General features: G+C 43.0%; 1 pseudogene; it reads right to left on the bottom strand.

Moving 5' to 3' along the window:
* Window positions 1-11,230: 11,230 nt before the first annotated feature.
* Window positions 11,231-11,672, bottom strand: LOC144331409 (mitochondrial import receptor subunit TOM22 homolog pseudogene; annotated as a pseudogene).
* Window positions 11,673-14,204: the final 2,532 nt, after the last annotated feature.

Here is a 14,204-nt window from a genome sequence, read left to right as displayed (position 1 = left end):
ACCCAAAAGCAAATGTAATAAAAACAAAGAAATAGGAGCTAATTAAACTAACAAGTTTTTGCACAGCAAAAGGAACAGTCAGCAGAGTAAACACAACCCACAGAATGGGAGCAAATCTTCACAATCTATACATCTGACAAAGGACTAATATCCAGAATCTACAACGAACTGAAATCATCAAGAAAAAACCAATCCTATAAAAAAGTGGGCTAAGGACATGAATAGACAATTCTCAAAAGAAGATATACAATGGCCGACAAACGTGAAAAAATGCTCAACATCACTAATGATCAGGGAAACGCAAATCAAAACCACAATGCGATACCAAGTTATTCCTGCAAGAATGGCCATAAGCTATCAAAAAACAGTAGATATTGGCATGGATGTGGTGATAGAGAACACTTCTACACTGCTGGTGGGAATGTAAACTAGCACAACTGCTATGAAAAACAGTGTAGAGATTCCTTGAAGAACTAAAAGTAGAACTACCATTTGATCCAGCAATCGCACTACTGGGTATCTACCCAGAGGAAAAGAAGTTATTATTCGAAAAAGATACTTGCACACACATGTTTATAGCAGCACAATTCACAACTGCAAAATCGTGGAACCAACCCAAATGCCCATCCATCAACGAGTGGATAAAGATTTTGGCATATATATACATGATGGAATACTACTCAGCCATAAAAAGGAATGAATTAACAGCATTTGCAGTTGACCTGGATGAGATTGGAGACTATTATTCTAAGTGAAATAACTGAGGAATAAAAAATCAAACAATGTATGTTCTCACTGATATGTGGGAGTTAAGCTATGAGGACACAAAGGAATAAGAATGATACAATTGACTTTGGGGACTTGGGAAGAGTGGGAGGGGGACAAGGGATAAAAAGACTACAAATATGGTGCAGTGCATACAGCTCAGGTGATGGGTGCACCAACGTCTCACAAATCACCACTAAAGAACTTACTCATGTAAACAAATACCACCTGTACCCCAATAACTTAAGGCAAAATAAAAATATAAAATTTTTTTAAAAAGAAAAGAATGTAGATACCTAGAACCCATCCTGCAAAATCTGATTTGTAGATCTAGTATGGGACAGGAATCTGCATTTTGTCAAACAAAAAATCATTTATTCACAAAAAGAGAAAAAAAATACAAAAGATAAATGAAACAAAACGCTGGTTGTTTGAAAAGATCAATACAATTGATAGATCATTAGCAAGATTAACCAAGAAAAGATAGAAGATCCAAATAAGCTCAATTAGAAACAAAATGGGCTCTTGGTGTGCATCCCACCTTCCAAGTGAAGATATGCCAGATGATTTGGTGGCTGGCAAGATGACCAAATAGGAACAGCTCTGGTCTGCAGCTCCCAGTGAGATCAACACAGAAGGTGGGTGATTTCTGCATTTCCAACTGAGGTACCCGGCTCATCTCATCGGGACTGGTTAGACAGTGGGTGCAGCCCATGGAAGGCGAGCCAAAGCAGGGTGGGGTGTTGCCTCACCCAGGAAGTGCACGGTCAGGAAACTCCCTTCCCTAGCCAAGGGAAGCCGTGAGGGACTGTGCCTTGAGAAATGGTGCATTCCAGCCCAGATACTATGCTTTTCCCACTGTCTTCACAACCTGCAGACCAGGAGATTCCCTTGGGTGCCTATACCACCAGGGCCCCAAGTTTCAAGCACAAAACTGGGTGGCTGTTTGGGCAGACACCGAGCTAGCTGCAGGAGTTTTTTTTTTTTTTTTTTGTTTTTTTTCCATACCCCAGTGGCACCTGGAATGCCAGTGAGATAGAGCCATTCACTCCTCTGGAAATGGTGCTAAAGCCAGGAGAGCCACATGGTCTAGTTCAGTGGATTCCACCCCCATGGAGCCCAGCAAGCTAAGATCCACTGGCTTGAAATTCTCACTGCCAGCACAGCAGTCTGAAGTCAACCTGGGACACTCAAGCTTGGAAAGGGGAGGGGTGCCCACCACTACTGAGGCTTGAATAGGTGGTTTTCCCCTCACAGTGTAAACAGAACTGCTGGGAAGTTCAAACTGGGCAGAGCCCACCACAGTGCTGCAAAGCTGCTGCAGCCAGACTGCCTCACTAGATTCCGCCTGCCTGGGCAGGGCATCTGTGAAAGAAAGGCAGCAGCCCCAGTCAGGGACCTATAGATAAAACTCCCATCTCCCTGGGATAAAGCATCTGGGGGAACGGGCAGCTGTGGGCACAGCTTCAGCAGGCTTAAACATTCCTGCCTGCCAGCTCTGAAGAGAGCAGTGGATCTCCCAGCACAGCGCTCAAGCTCTGCTAAGGGACAGACTGCCTCCTCATGTGGGTCCCTAACCCCCGTGCCTTCTGACTGGGAGACACCTCCCAGCTGGGGTCAACAGACATCTCATACAGGAGATCTCCAGCTGGTATCTGGTGGGTGCCCCTCTGGGATGAAGCTTCCAGAGGAAAGAGCAGGCAGCAGTCTTTGCTGTTCTGCAGCCTCCGCTAGTGATATCCAGGCAAACAGGGTCTGGAGTGGACATCCAGCAAACTCCAGCAGACCTGCAGCAGAGGGGCCTATTAGAAGGAAAACTAACAAACAGAAAGGAATAGTATCAACATCAGTGAAAAGGACATCCACACAAAAATCCCATCCGAAGGTGACCAACATCAAAGACCAAAGTTAGATAAATCCACGAAGATGAGGAAAAACCAGCACCAAAAAGCTGAAAATTCCAAAAACCAGAACACCTCTTCTCCAAAGGATCGCGACTCCTCACCAGCAAGGGAACAAAACTGGATGGAGAATGAATTTGGTGAATTGACAGACGTAGGCTTCAGAAGGCTGGTAACAACAAACTCCTCTGAGCTAAAGGAGCATGTTCTAACCCAATGCAAGGAAGCTAAGAACTTTGAAAAAAGGTTAGAGGAATTGCTAACTAGAATAGCCAGTTTAGAGAAGAACATAAATGACCTGATGGAGCTGAAAAACATAGCACAAGAACTTCATGAAGCATACACAAGTATCAATAGCCAAATCGATAAAGTGGAAGGCAGGATATCAGAGATTGAAGATCAACATAATGAAATAAAATGTGAAGACAAGATTAGAGAAAAAAGAATGACAAGGAATGAACAAAGCCTTTAAGAAATATAGGACTATGTGAAAAGACCAACATTTGATTGGTGTACCTGAAAGTGACAGGGAGAATGGAACCAAGATGGAAAACACTCTTCAGGACATTATCCAGGAGAACTTCCCCAACCTAGCAATTCAGGCCAACATTGAAATTCAGGAAATAAAAAGATCACCACAAAGATACTTCTCGAGAAGAGCAACCCCAAGACACATAATTGTCAGATTCACCAAGGTTGAAATGAAGAAAAAAATGTTAAGGGCAGCCAGAGAGAAAGGTCGGGTTACCCACAAAGGGAGGCCCATCAGACTAATAGCAGATCTCTCTGCCAAAACCCTACAAGCCAGAAGAGAGTGGGGGCAATCTTCAACATTCTTAAAGAAAAGAATTTTCAACCCAGAAGTTCATATCCAGTCAAACTAAGCTAATAAACAAAGGAGAAATAAAATCCTTTACAGACAAGCAAGTGCTGAGAGATTTTGTCACCACCAGGCCTTTCTTACAAGAGCTCCTGAAGGAAGCACTAAATATGGAAAGGAAAAACTGGTACCAGCCACTACAAAAACATACCAAATTGTAAAGACAATCAGCACTATGAAGAAATTGCATCAACTAATGGGCAAAATAACCAGCTAGCATCATAATGTCAGGATCAAATTCACACATAACAGTATTAACTTTAAATGTAAATGGGCTAAATGCCCCAATTAAAAGACATAGACTGGCAAATCCCATGAAGAGTCAAGACTCATCAGTGTGCTGTATTCAGGAGACCCATCTCACATGCAAACACACACACAGGCTCAAAATAAAGGGATGGAGGAATATTTACCAAGCAAATGGAAAGGAAAAAAAAGCAGGAGTTGCAATCCTAGTCTCTAATAAAACAAACTTTAAACTAACAAAGATTAAAAAAAGACAAAGAAGGGCATTACATAATGGTAAAGGGATCAATGCAACAAGAAGAGCTAACTATCCTAAATATATATGCACCCAGTACAGGAGCACCCAGATTTATAAAGCAAGTTCTTAGAGACCTACAAAGAGACAAACTCCCACACAATAATAGTGGGAGACTTTAACACCCCACTGTCAATATTAGATCAACGAGACAGAAAATTAACAAGAATATTCAGGACTTGAACTCAGCTCTGGACCAAGCAAACCTAATAGACATCTACAGAACTCTCCACCCCAAATCAACAGAATATACATTCTTTTCAGCACCATATCACACTTATTCTAAAATTGACCACATAATTGGAAGTAAAACACTCCTCAGCAAATGCAAAACAACGCAATCATAACAAACAATCTCTCAGACCACAGTGCGATCAAATTAGAACTCAGGATTAAGAAACCCACTCAAAAACCACACAATTACATGGAAACTGAACAATCTGTCCTGAATGACTACTGGGTTAATAACGAAATTAAGACAGAAATAAATAAGTTCTTTGAAACCAATGAGAACAAAGACACAACATACCAGAATTTCTGGGACACATTAAAACCCTAGAAGAAAACCTGTGCAATACCATTCAGGACATAAGGCACAGGCAAAAACTTCATGACTAAAACACCAAAAGCAATTGCAACAAAAGCCAAAATTGACAAATGGGATCTAATTAAACTAAAGTGCTTCTACATAGCAAAAGAAACTATCATCAGAGTGAACAGGCAACCTACAGAATGGAAGAAAATTTTTGCAATCTATCCATCTGACAAAGGGCTAATATCCAGAATCTACAAAGAATTTAAACAAATTTACAAGAAAAAAACAAACCCATCAAAAAGTGGGCAAAGGATATGAACAGACACTTCTCAAAAGAAGACATTTATGTGGCCAACAAACATTTGAAAAAAGGCTCATGACTGGTCAATAGAGAAATGCAAATCAAAACCACAATGAGATCTCACACCAGTTAGAATGGCGATCATTAAAAAGTCAGGAAACATCAGATGCTGGAGAGGATGTGGATAAATAGGAATGCTTTTACACTATTGGTGGGAGTGTAAATTACTTCAACCAGTGTGGAAGACAGTATGGCAATTCCTCAAGGATTTAGAACCAGAAATGCCATTTGACCCAGCACTGACATTACTGGGTATAGACCCAAAGGATTATAAATCATTTTACTATAAAGACATGCACACACATGTTTATTGCAGCACTATTCACAATAGCAAAGACTTGAAACCAACACAAATGCCCATGATAGACTGGATAAAGAAAATATGGCACATATACATCATGGAATACCATGCAGCCATAAAAAGGGATACATTCATGTCCTTTGCAGGGATATGGATGAAGCTGGAAACCATCATTCTCAGCAAAGTAACACAGGAACAGAAAACCAAACACTGCTTGTTCTCACTCATAAGTGGGAGTTGAACAATGAGAACACATGGACACAGGGAGGGGAACATCACACACCAGGGCCTGTTGCAGGGTGGGGGCTAGGGGAGGGATAGCATTAGGAGAAATAAGTAATGCAGATGATGAGTTGATGGGTGCAGGAAACCACCATGGCACATGCATACCTATGTAACAAACCTGCACATTCTGCACATGTATCTCAGAACTTAAAGTATAATTTAAAAAAAGAAACAAAAGGGGAGATATTACAACCAATACCACAGAAATGCAAAAGATCAGTCAAGCCTACTATGAACACCTTTACATGCATTAACTACAAAACCTAGAGGAGATGGATAAATTCCTGGAAATATACAACTTTTGTAGATTAAACAGAAAGAAATAGAAACTCTGAACAGACCAGTAACAAGCAGTGAGATTGAAATAATTAAAATGTTACCAACAAAAAAAGCCCAGGACCAGATAGATTCACAGCTGAATTCTATCAGACATTCAAAGAAGAATCGGTACCAATCCTATTGACACTATTCCATGAGATAGAGAAAGAGGGAATCCTCCTTAAATCATTCCATGAAGCCAATATCACCCTAATACCAAAACCAGGAAAGGATATAACAACAACAAAAAACCACAGACTAATACCTGTATCACAGATGCAAAAATCATCAACAAAATACTAGTTAACCAACTTCAACAGCATATCAAAAGGATAATCCACCATGATCAAGTGGGTTTCATACCAGGGGTACGGGGATGATTTAACATCTGCACGTCAATAAATGTGATACACTATGTAAACAAAATTAAAAAGAAAAATCACATGATCTCAATAGATGCAGAAAAAGCATTTGACAAAATCCAGCATCCCTTTATGATTGAAACCCTCAGCAAAATTAGCATAAAAAGGACATAGCTTAAGGTAATAAAAGCCATCTATGACAAACCCACAACAAACATTATACTGAATAAAGGAAAGTTGAAATCATTCCCACTGAGAACTGGAACAAGACAAGGACGCCCACTTTCACCACTTCTATTGAACATAGTACTGAAAGTCCTAGCCAGAACAAACAGACAAGAGAAAGAAAGGGCATCCAAGTGGGTAAAGACAAAGTCAAACTGTTGCTGTTTGCTGATGACATGATTGTATATCTAGAAAATCTAAAGACTCATCCAGAAAGCTCCTAAAACTGGTAAATGAATTCTGCAAAGTTTCAGAATACAAAATTAATATACACAAATCAGTAACTGTGCTTTATACCAACAGTGACCGAGCTGAGAATCAAATCAAGAACTCAACCCTTTTTACAATAGCTGCAAGAAAATAAAATATCTAGAAATATACTCAAGTAGGTAAAAGACCTCTATAGGGAAAACTACAAAACATTGCTGAAAGAAATCGACACATGATGTTGTTCCATTGACACAAACAATGGAAACACATCCTATGCTCATGAATGGGTAGAATTAATATTGTGAAAATGACCATACTGCCAAAAAACATTCTACAAATTCAATGCAAATTCTCCTCAAAATAGCACCGTCATTCTTCACAGAACTAGAAAAAACAATCCTAAAATGCATACACAACCAAAAAAGAGTCCACATAGTCAAAGCAAGACTAAGCAAAAAGAACACATCTGGAGGTATCACGTTACCCGACTTCAAACTATACTATGAGGCCATAATCACCAAAACAGCATGGTACTGGTATAAAAATGGGCATAGAAGCCAATGGAACAGAATAGAGAACCCAGTTATAAAGCTAAATACTTACAGTCAACTAATCTTCAACCAAGCAAACAAAAACAAAGTGGGGGAAAACACACTGTATTCCACAAATGGTGCTAGGATAATTGGCACGCCACATGTAGAAGAATGAAACTGGATCCTCATCTCTTACCTTATGCAAAAAGCAACTGAAGATGGATCAAAGACTTAAATCTAAGACCTGAAACCATAAAAATTCTAAAACATCAGAAAAACCCTTCTAGACATTGACTTAGGCAAAGACCTCATGACCAAGAACCCAAAAGCAAATACAACAAAACCAAAGATAAATAGATGGGACTTAATTAAACTAAAAACTTCTGCACAGCAAAAGAAACAATCAACAGAGTAAACAAACAACCCACAGAGTGGGAGAAAATCTTCACAATGTATACTTCCAACAAGGGACTAATATTCAGAATCTACAGGAACTCAAATCAGCAAGGAAAAAAAAAACAATCCCATCAAAAAGTGGGCTAAGGACATGAATAGACAGTTCTCAAAAGAAGATATACAAATGGCCAACAAACATGAAAAAACGCTCAACATCACTAATGATCAGGGAAATGTAAATCAAAACCACAATATGATACTACCTTATTCCTGCAAGAATGGCAATTAAAAAACAAACAAAAAAATAGATGTTGACATAGATGTGGTGAAAAGGAACACTTTTACACTCTTGGTGGGAATGTAAACTAGTGTAACCACTATGGAAAACAGTGTGGAGCTTCCTTAAAGAACTGAATGTAGATCTATCATTTGATCCAGTAATCCCACTCCTGGGTATCTACACAGAGGAAAAGTCATTATATGAAAAAAGATACTTGCATACGCATGTTTATAGCAGCATAATTCACGCTTGCAAAAATATGGAACCAGTCCAAACGCCCATCAATTAGCGCATAAAATGTGAGATATATATAGATCTACTCAGCCATAAATACTACTCATGAAATACTACTCAGCCATAAAAAGGAATGAAATGACCAGGCGCTATGGCTCATGCTTGTAATCCCAGCACTTTGGGAGGCCGAGGTGGGCGGATCACGAGGTCACGAGATCGAGACCATCCTGGCTAACACTGTGAAACCCCATCTCTACTTAAAAAAATACAAAAAATTAGCCAGGCATGGTGGCATGTACCTGTAGTTCCAGCTACTGGGAGGCTGAGGCAGGAGAATGGCATGAATCTGGGAGGTGGAGCTTGCAGTGAGCCAAGATCGTGCCACTGTGCTCCAGCCTGGGTGACAGAGCGAGGCTCCATCTTTAAAAAAAAAAAAAAAAAAAAAAAAATGAAGTGACATTTGCAGCAACCTGATTAGAACTGGAGACCATTATTCTAAGTGAAATAACTCAGGAATGGAAAACCAAATATTGTATGTTCTCACTCATAAGTGGGAGCTAAGCTATGAGGACTCAAAGGCATAAGAATGACACCGTGGACTTTGGCAACTCAGGGGAAAGAGTGGGAGGGGGTGAGGGATAAAAGACTACATGCTGGGTATAGTGTAAACTGCTTGGGTGATGGGTGCACCAAAATCTCAGAAATCCCCACTAAAGAACTTATCCCTGTAACCAACCACCACCTGTTCCCCAAAAACCTATTGAAATAAAAGAATAAGGTGGTACCCTTGCTATGCTAAAGAATAAATAATTTTATTCATTCTTACTTTTTAAACAATGAAAAAAAAACCTTTCAAGTTATTCCTAATCTATGTAGGCAAACTATGGTATCTCAGTACAATTAATTCGCATTTCTCCAACACTGAGGCTGAGCACCTTTTCCATGTTTAGGAGATATTATGCTTGCTGCATTTAATCCGCTCTGCCTTCTTCCTGATCATGGAAAAAATTAAAAATGCAGAAAAGTAGAGAGAATTGGATCAAGTCTCTGGAGCTATACTGTCTAATAGAAGTTGATGTGGAGATGGGAATATTCTAGATCTGTACCATCCAATACTGGCCACACATGGCTATTGAGGTCTTGATATGTGTTTCATGCAACTGAGGAACTGAATTCCCAGTTGCATTAACCACATTATGCAACTGGAGGTTCCCACACTCCAGGAGACTCTAAACTATTTGTCAAACGGAAATAACAGAGAGACTTTCTAAAAGTAAATGGTATTTATTTAGGAGTAGGGCATTGCAATGGGAATACATGTGCCATCGTAAACTGTACATATTCAGGGAGGCAAGACAAAGGATTTTAAAGGTATTAGGCTGGGGCAGAAGGAATTGTGGTTTTTGCTATTACTAATACAATGGGAAGGATTACATAATTGTTTTGAGATTATTCTTGGCTACAAGGATCAATAACAAGGGTGACACCAGTCTGAGGCTGGACAGACACCGCTGCACAGATGTCCTGGCAGGAGCATTTTCTGTGTAAGGTTGTGATGGCCTTTGTGCAGGGTTGCAGTTTTTGTTATCGGGCATTTATGCACGAGAACTCTTCTCTTTATAGTCGTCCCCAGCTCTATTTGTCAGGGTTTTCTGTTTTATATATGTATTTTAAAAAGTGGCTTCATTTTGATTTGAACTTTTACATTCTTATTTTAAGGCCCTGTTGCACTGTTTGTGCCCAGTAAGGCTGAGGTCGTATCAGTTCAGTGGCTATGAACGAAATGGTAAGATGGTAATTCCAGTAGCTATGGTTCAAATTCAGGCCCTATCACATTTCCAGGCTGTGTGACCTTGGGCAAGCTATTCAGCCACTCTGAGCAGCTTTTCTCATCTGTAAAATGGAGGTATTACTAGTATCGGCTCTTAAAGTGTTTTGTGTGTACGTGTGTGTGTTTTACTAAAAGGAATAATTTGGTAAAGTGCACTTGAATCCTGGAAGGGGCCAGGCCCATGGGCATACTCCAGGCTAGTGCTGACCACAGCTCAGTGAATGAGCACAAAAGGTTTTGCCTATGCTTCAGGACCCTTGTAGGCATTCCCTCACTTACTCCATACCACAACTCTAAGGCATAGCTACTGTCTTTAGCATCACTTGGCAGATGACACACATAGGCACACAGAGAGGTTAAGTAACTTGCCCTAGGTCACACAGCTAAGGAGTGGAAGTACTAGGCTTCACACCCAGATCTGGCCGATTTCTGAGCTGGCTCCGTTAACCAATATACTAGAGAGTCTCTGGTTGAGGGGCTGTAGTCTCAAAGGCAGTGGTTCTTAAAGTGTGGTCCGCAGACCAGCAACATCATGGTCATCTCAGAACTAATTAAAAATGCAAATGTTGGGGCCCCTCCCCAGAACAACTGAACGAGAAGCTCTGGGTGTGGGGCCAGCTGTCTATTTTTCTGTTAGAATCATTTTTAATATTGAAATACAAAAAGCAAGCACTGACTTCGGTGTTTATAAACACACACACAGGTCAAACAGCCAAAATGTGCAGAGGAAATGAGCTTCTGATCTGTCTTCCACAGTCTCCATTCCGCGGCTGGAGCTGCAGCCAGCCTCCCTCCTCTTACACATAGGGATTCATAGTGGCCACTTTCCATTACAGGTGTAATGCATTTTGTCTGTTTCACATTGAGGGCCTGTCCCTCCCCAACAGCTCCATTCTAAAAATAAACAAACAGAAAAGCAGCCATTCATGGTCAGGGCACATTCCTCCCACTGGCATCGGTTCCTACCCCACAAGGGGAAAGTGAGATCTTCCAGTTAGGAACAATTTGGTGAAAGGAGTGGCTACAGCTGGAATAACCGTCTACATGGCTGCACTGTGGTATCAGAGTGAAGAAAGAAGTCAGTCAGGACAGTGTGGAGGGCACAGTTGCAAGCTGAGTCTTTCCATGAGACAATGTGGGGAAAATTCTCTCCACCAGGTTTAGATAGATCAATGTGTCAAAGTTAAAGAAAGAAATCCAAATAATCAGCAGTTCAAACACTATTGAATTTCAAACTTCTCCCACCGAGACAGCTCAAACAGTAGTAACAATCTAGATCTTTCCAGGAAGTGAAGGTAGAGCCCCTGGCATTCCTCCTGGGAGCCCTGTGTTAGGCCCTAGAAGTATCCGCTGCTGCTGCTGCAGTTGCTGCTGTTGCTCCGTTTGCAACTTCTCAGTCTCAAAGACAACAGGAAGAACCAGGATCATAAAGGAAGTGGTCCCAGTCCACAAGGCTACCCTCGAAAACCTGTACATTTTTTGAGCCACAAAGAGGAAGAGACCAAAAGTGGCTCCAGTCACAGACCTGACCCTCTCTGGAAACATCCCCATCAGGCCCCATAGTCTCTCCGACGGGGACTCTTCTAGCCCCTCGTCGTCATCCTCCTCCAGCTCCTCCTCAGTCTTCACCGCTTTGCCTTTCAGGAGCAATTCATCCGCGGAAGTTCGGAGACGGGGTTTCCCCTGCACCGACAGCGGCGACAGCGGCAACCATGTAGTCTGTATTTTAAAAAGCCCCCAGGTAATTCTGATGTAGGCTGGAGCTTGAGAAGCAGGTCCTGAAGGGCATTCAGAATCTTGGCTTTGAGTCCCAGCTGGTGGGATGGAGGCTCTAAGCTCCTACTCTTTCCCCTGGTCCTCATCACAGCCCCTTCTAGCCCCAGCAGCCTCCCTCTTGCCCCGGCTGCCCTGTGATCTCTGCTTGGACAGGGCTCTCCTGCTCAGACCAATTGCCCTGAGATGGTCCAAGAAGTAAGTGGTCAGTGAAGGGTGGCCCTGCCTCTGTCCCCCCTGGGTCGCTTCTGCAACTGTTACCCTCCCAGCAGTTAGCCCCATGCAAAGTGTGAACTGACACGCCACTCAGTTGCTTTGAAAGGGATGCATCTCCCTGGCTGTCAGCTTGTTGTGACTGTCAGCTTTAGGTGACAGAAATCAGGCTCCAGTGAGAGCATCTGCCAGAGCTTAGAGATTCAAGGCCCCCAAGGGAATGAAAGAAGAGGGAGAAGATGAAGACATTTAGACAAGCGTGGCTGCTGGCCCTCCCAGCAGTCAGGCCCTGCATCCACACTGACATTACCTGGGGAATTTCACAACACCTGGGCACCTGAATGGAGCTCACCCCAGGCCAACAGAGAACCCCCTGGAGTGGGGGCCTGAATGCTGACCATTTCTCAAGCGCCTCTGGGGTGATGCAAATACGATTGCTTTAACTTGGCACTTCTCAAACTTGAAGGACAGTAGGGATCTCTGGGGATCCTGTAAAAATGCAAGGCCTGATTCAGTGGGTCTGGGGTGGAGACCACATTTCTGCATTCTAACAAAACTCACCAATTACTTTGCCAAATGACCATTTTGTCTATGTAACCAGATTTCTTGTTTGATTTGGGAAGCACGATATTTAGTAGGTTATTAAAGGGAAATTCATGCTTAAGAAATTTTACTAGCAGAAAGTCAATTGCCAGCAATTCATCTGAGAATTTGAGTTTATGCTAACTTTTCATGTAAGATATTTATGTGAAAGTTTACCTATAAGATATTTCAATTCAGCCAGCCAGCCCTTGGCAGGGAGCATGACTACATAGGTCTTTGGGTGAGGCCCCAACCATCCCAGAACCTCCCAAATTCATCAGGCTCTGCCGTCACCTCCTGTACATTTGGAGGATCTGCTGCTAAAAGTATTTGAAAACTAGATCTTTGTATCCAAATGGTACATTTGACATTTGGGAAATGTGAGGCTCAGAGAAGTTAAGCACGTTGCCTGAGGTTGCACAGCCTAGGCCATCAGCCCAGAGAGATGCTGTAGACCCTGCGGTGCCAACTGAGGCAGACCCAGGCCCATGGCTCAGCAGCCCCTGATGCCCCCAGCTCACCTTCCTGGTGGTGGGATTGCCCAGCTGACAGCCCAGAAGGTGCCCAGACTGAAGGCAGCGCCTGAGGAGTTTGGAGTCAGCACCCTCAATTCCCCCGCAACCCTAGTGCCATGGACTGTCTCCCTCTGAGGCTTGCCTGGTCCCATCTCCCTCCATCTTGGCAGTGGCAACAAAGGAGATTTAGCTGAGGGCTCCCAGCAGCCTCAGGGGTGAGCAGGGGCAGGCATGATCCCAGCCCAGCTGTGGGAGGCTAGGAACCTTTCTGGTGGGCACTCCGTCTTGGCATGAGGCCTCAAGGGATGCACAAAGACCCGTACCAGACAAGGCTAGCTGATGCTGCTGTGCCTCTGAGGGTTTACAGCATGGGTGGGGACTCCTCCCTGCCATGACCATTGACCCAATCAAAACATCAGATGCAGGTGGTACCAGAGCAATGTCCAGCTGCAGGTCCCACATGTTCCCACTCTAGTCCTGTGAGGCAGAACCCACATCCCTGACAGTTCTGCAGGCAAAGCAATTGAGGTACTGTCATGTTCCCACATCCCTACCCTGGGACATCTCGCTTTTCCCATTGTGGAGCTGGCATAGCATTAGGACCTACCACTCAGAGATAAACTGAGCATTCGGTGAGATGGTCCACAGAAAGGATGCAGTCTGATGGAGCCCTGCTGTTCCGTGATTCTTTGTCATTGTCATTGTCTTTGGGATGGGGAGGAATAGGAGATCTTAGAGGAGCGTCCCTGGGGGAGGGAAGAAGAGCTGAGGAGAAGAGGTCCAGCTGCCTACCCCCAAGACCTACAGGGAGGAAGAAACAGAGGCAGGTCATCAATCTCCAGTTGGAAAGTGGTTGGGGCAGCTGCAAGAAGGATGAGGGACTCTGTCGGGGTCAGGGGAGGGTTGCCCAGCAGGGTGGCAGATGATCTGTCTCAAGGTTTTTCAAACAGCCCTGCCTGCCTGTCTCCAAAACCCCCTCATTTTGTAGAGACCCCTGTAGGTTTCTTGTACCCAGCCAGGGCCAGGTACAAGCACCAGCACTGTGAAAGCACGTGGTCTGAACAGGTCAGCAGACCTGCCTCAGCATTTGGCTGATTTTTGTCAACAGCTCTAGTGATTGGAGCTGTGCCTTTCTCGTCCTCTAATTGGAAGGGGGATTTTTC

The sequence above is a fragment of the Macaca mulatta genome, chromosome 9 (genome assembly GCF_049350105.2).
Source record: "Macaca mulatta isolate MMU2019108-1 chromosome 9, T2T-MMU8v2.0, whole genome shotgun sequence".
NCBI lineage: Eukaryota > Metazoa > Chordata > Mammalia > Primates > Cercopithecidae > Macaca > Macaca mulatta.
The sequence above is the reverse complement of the archived record's forward strand: the minus strand, read 5'-3'. Positions and strand labels throughout refer to the sequence as shown.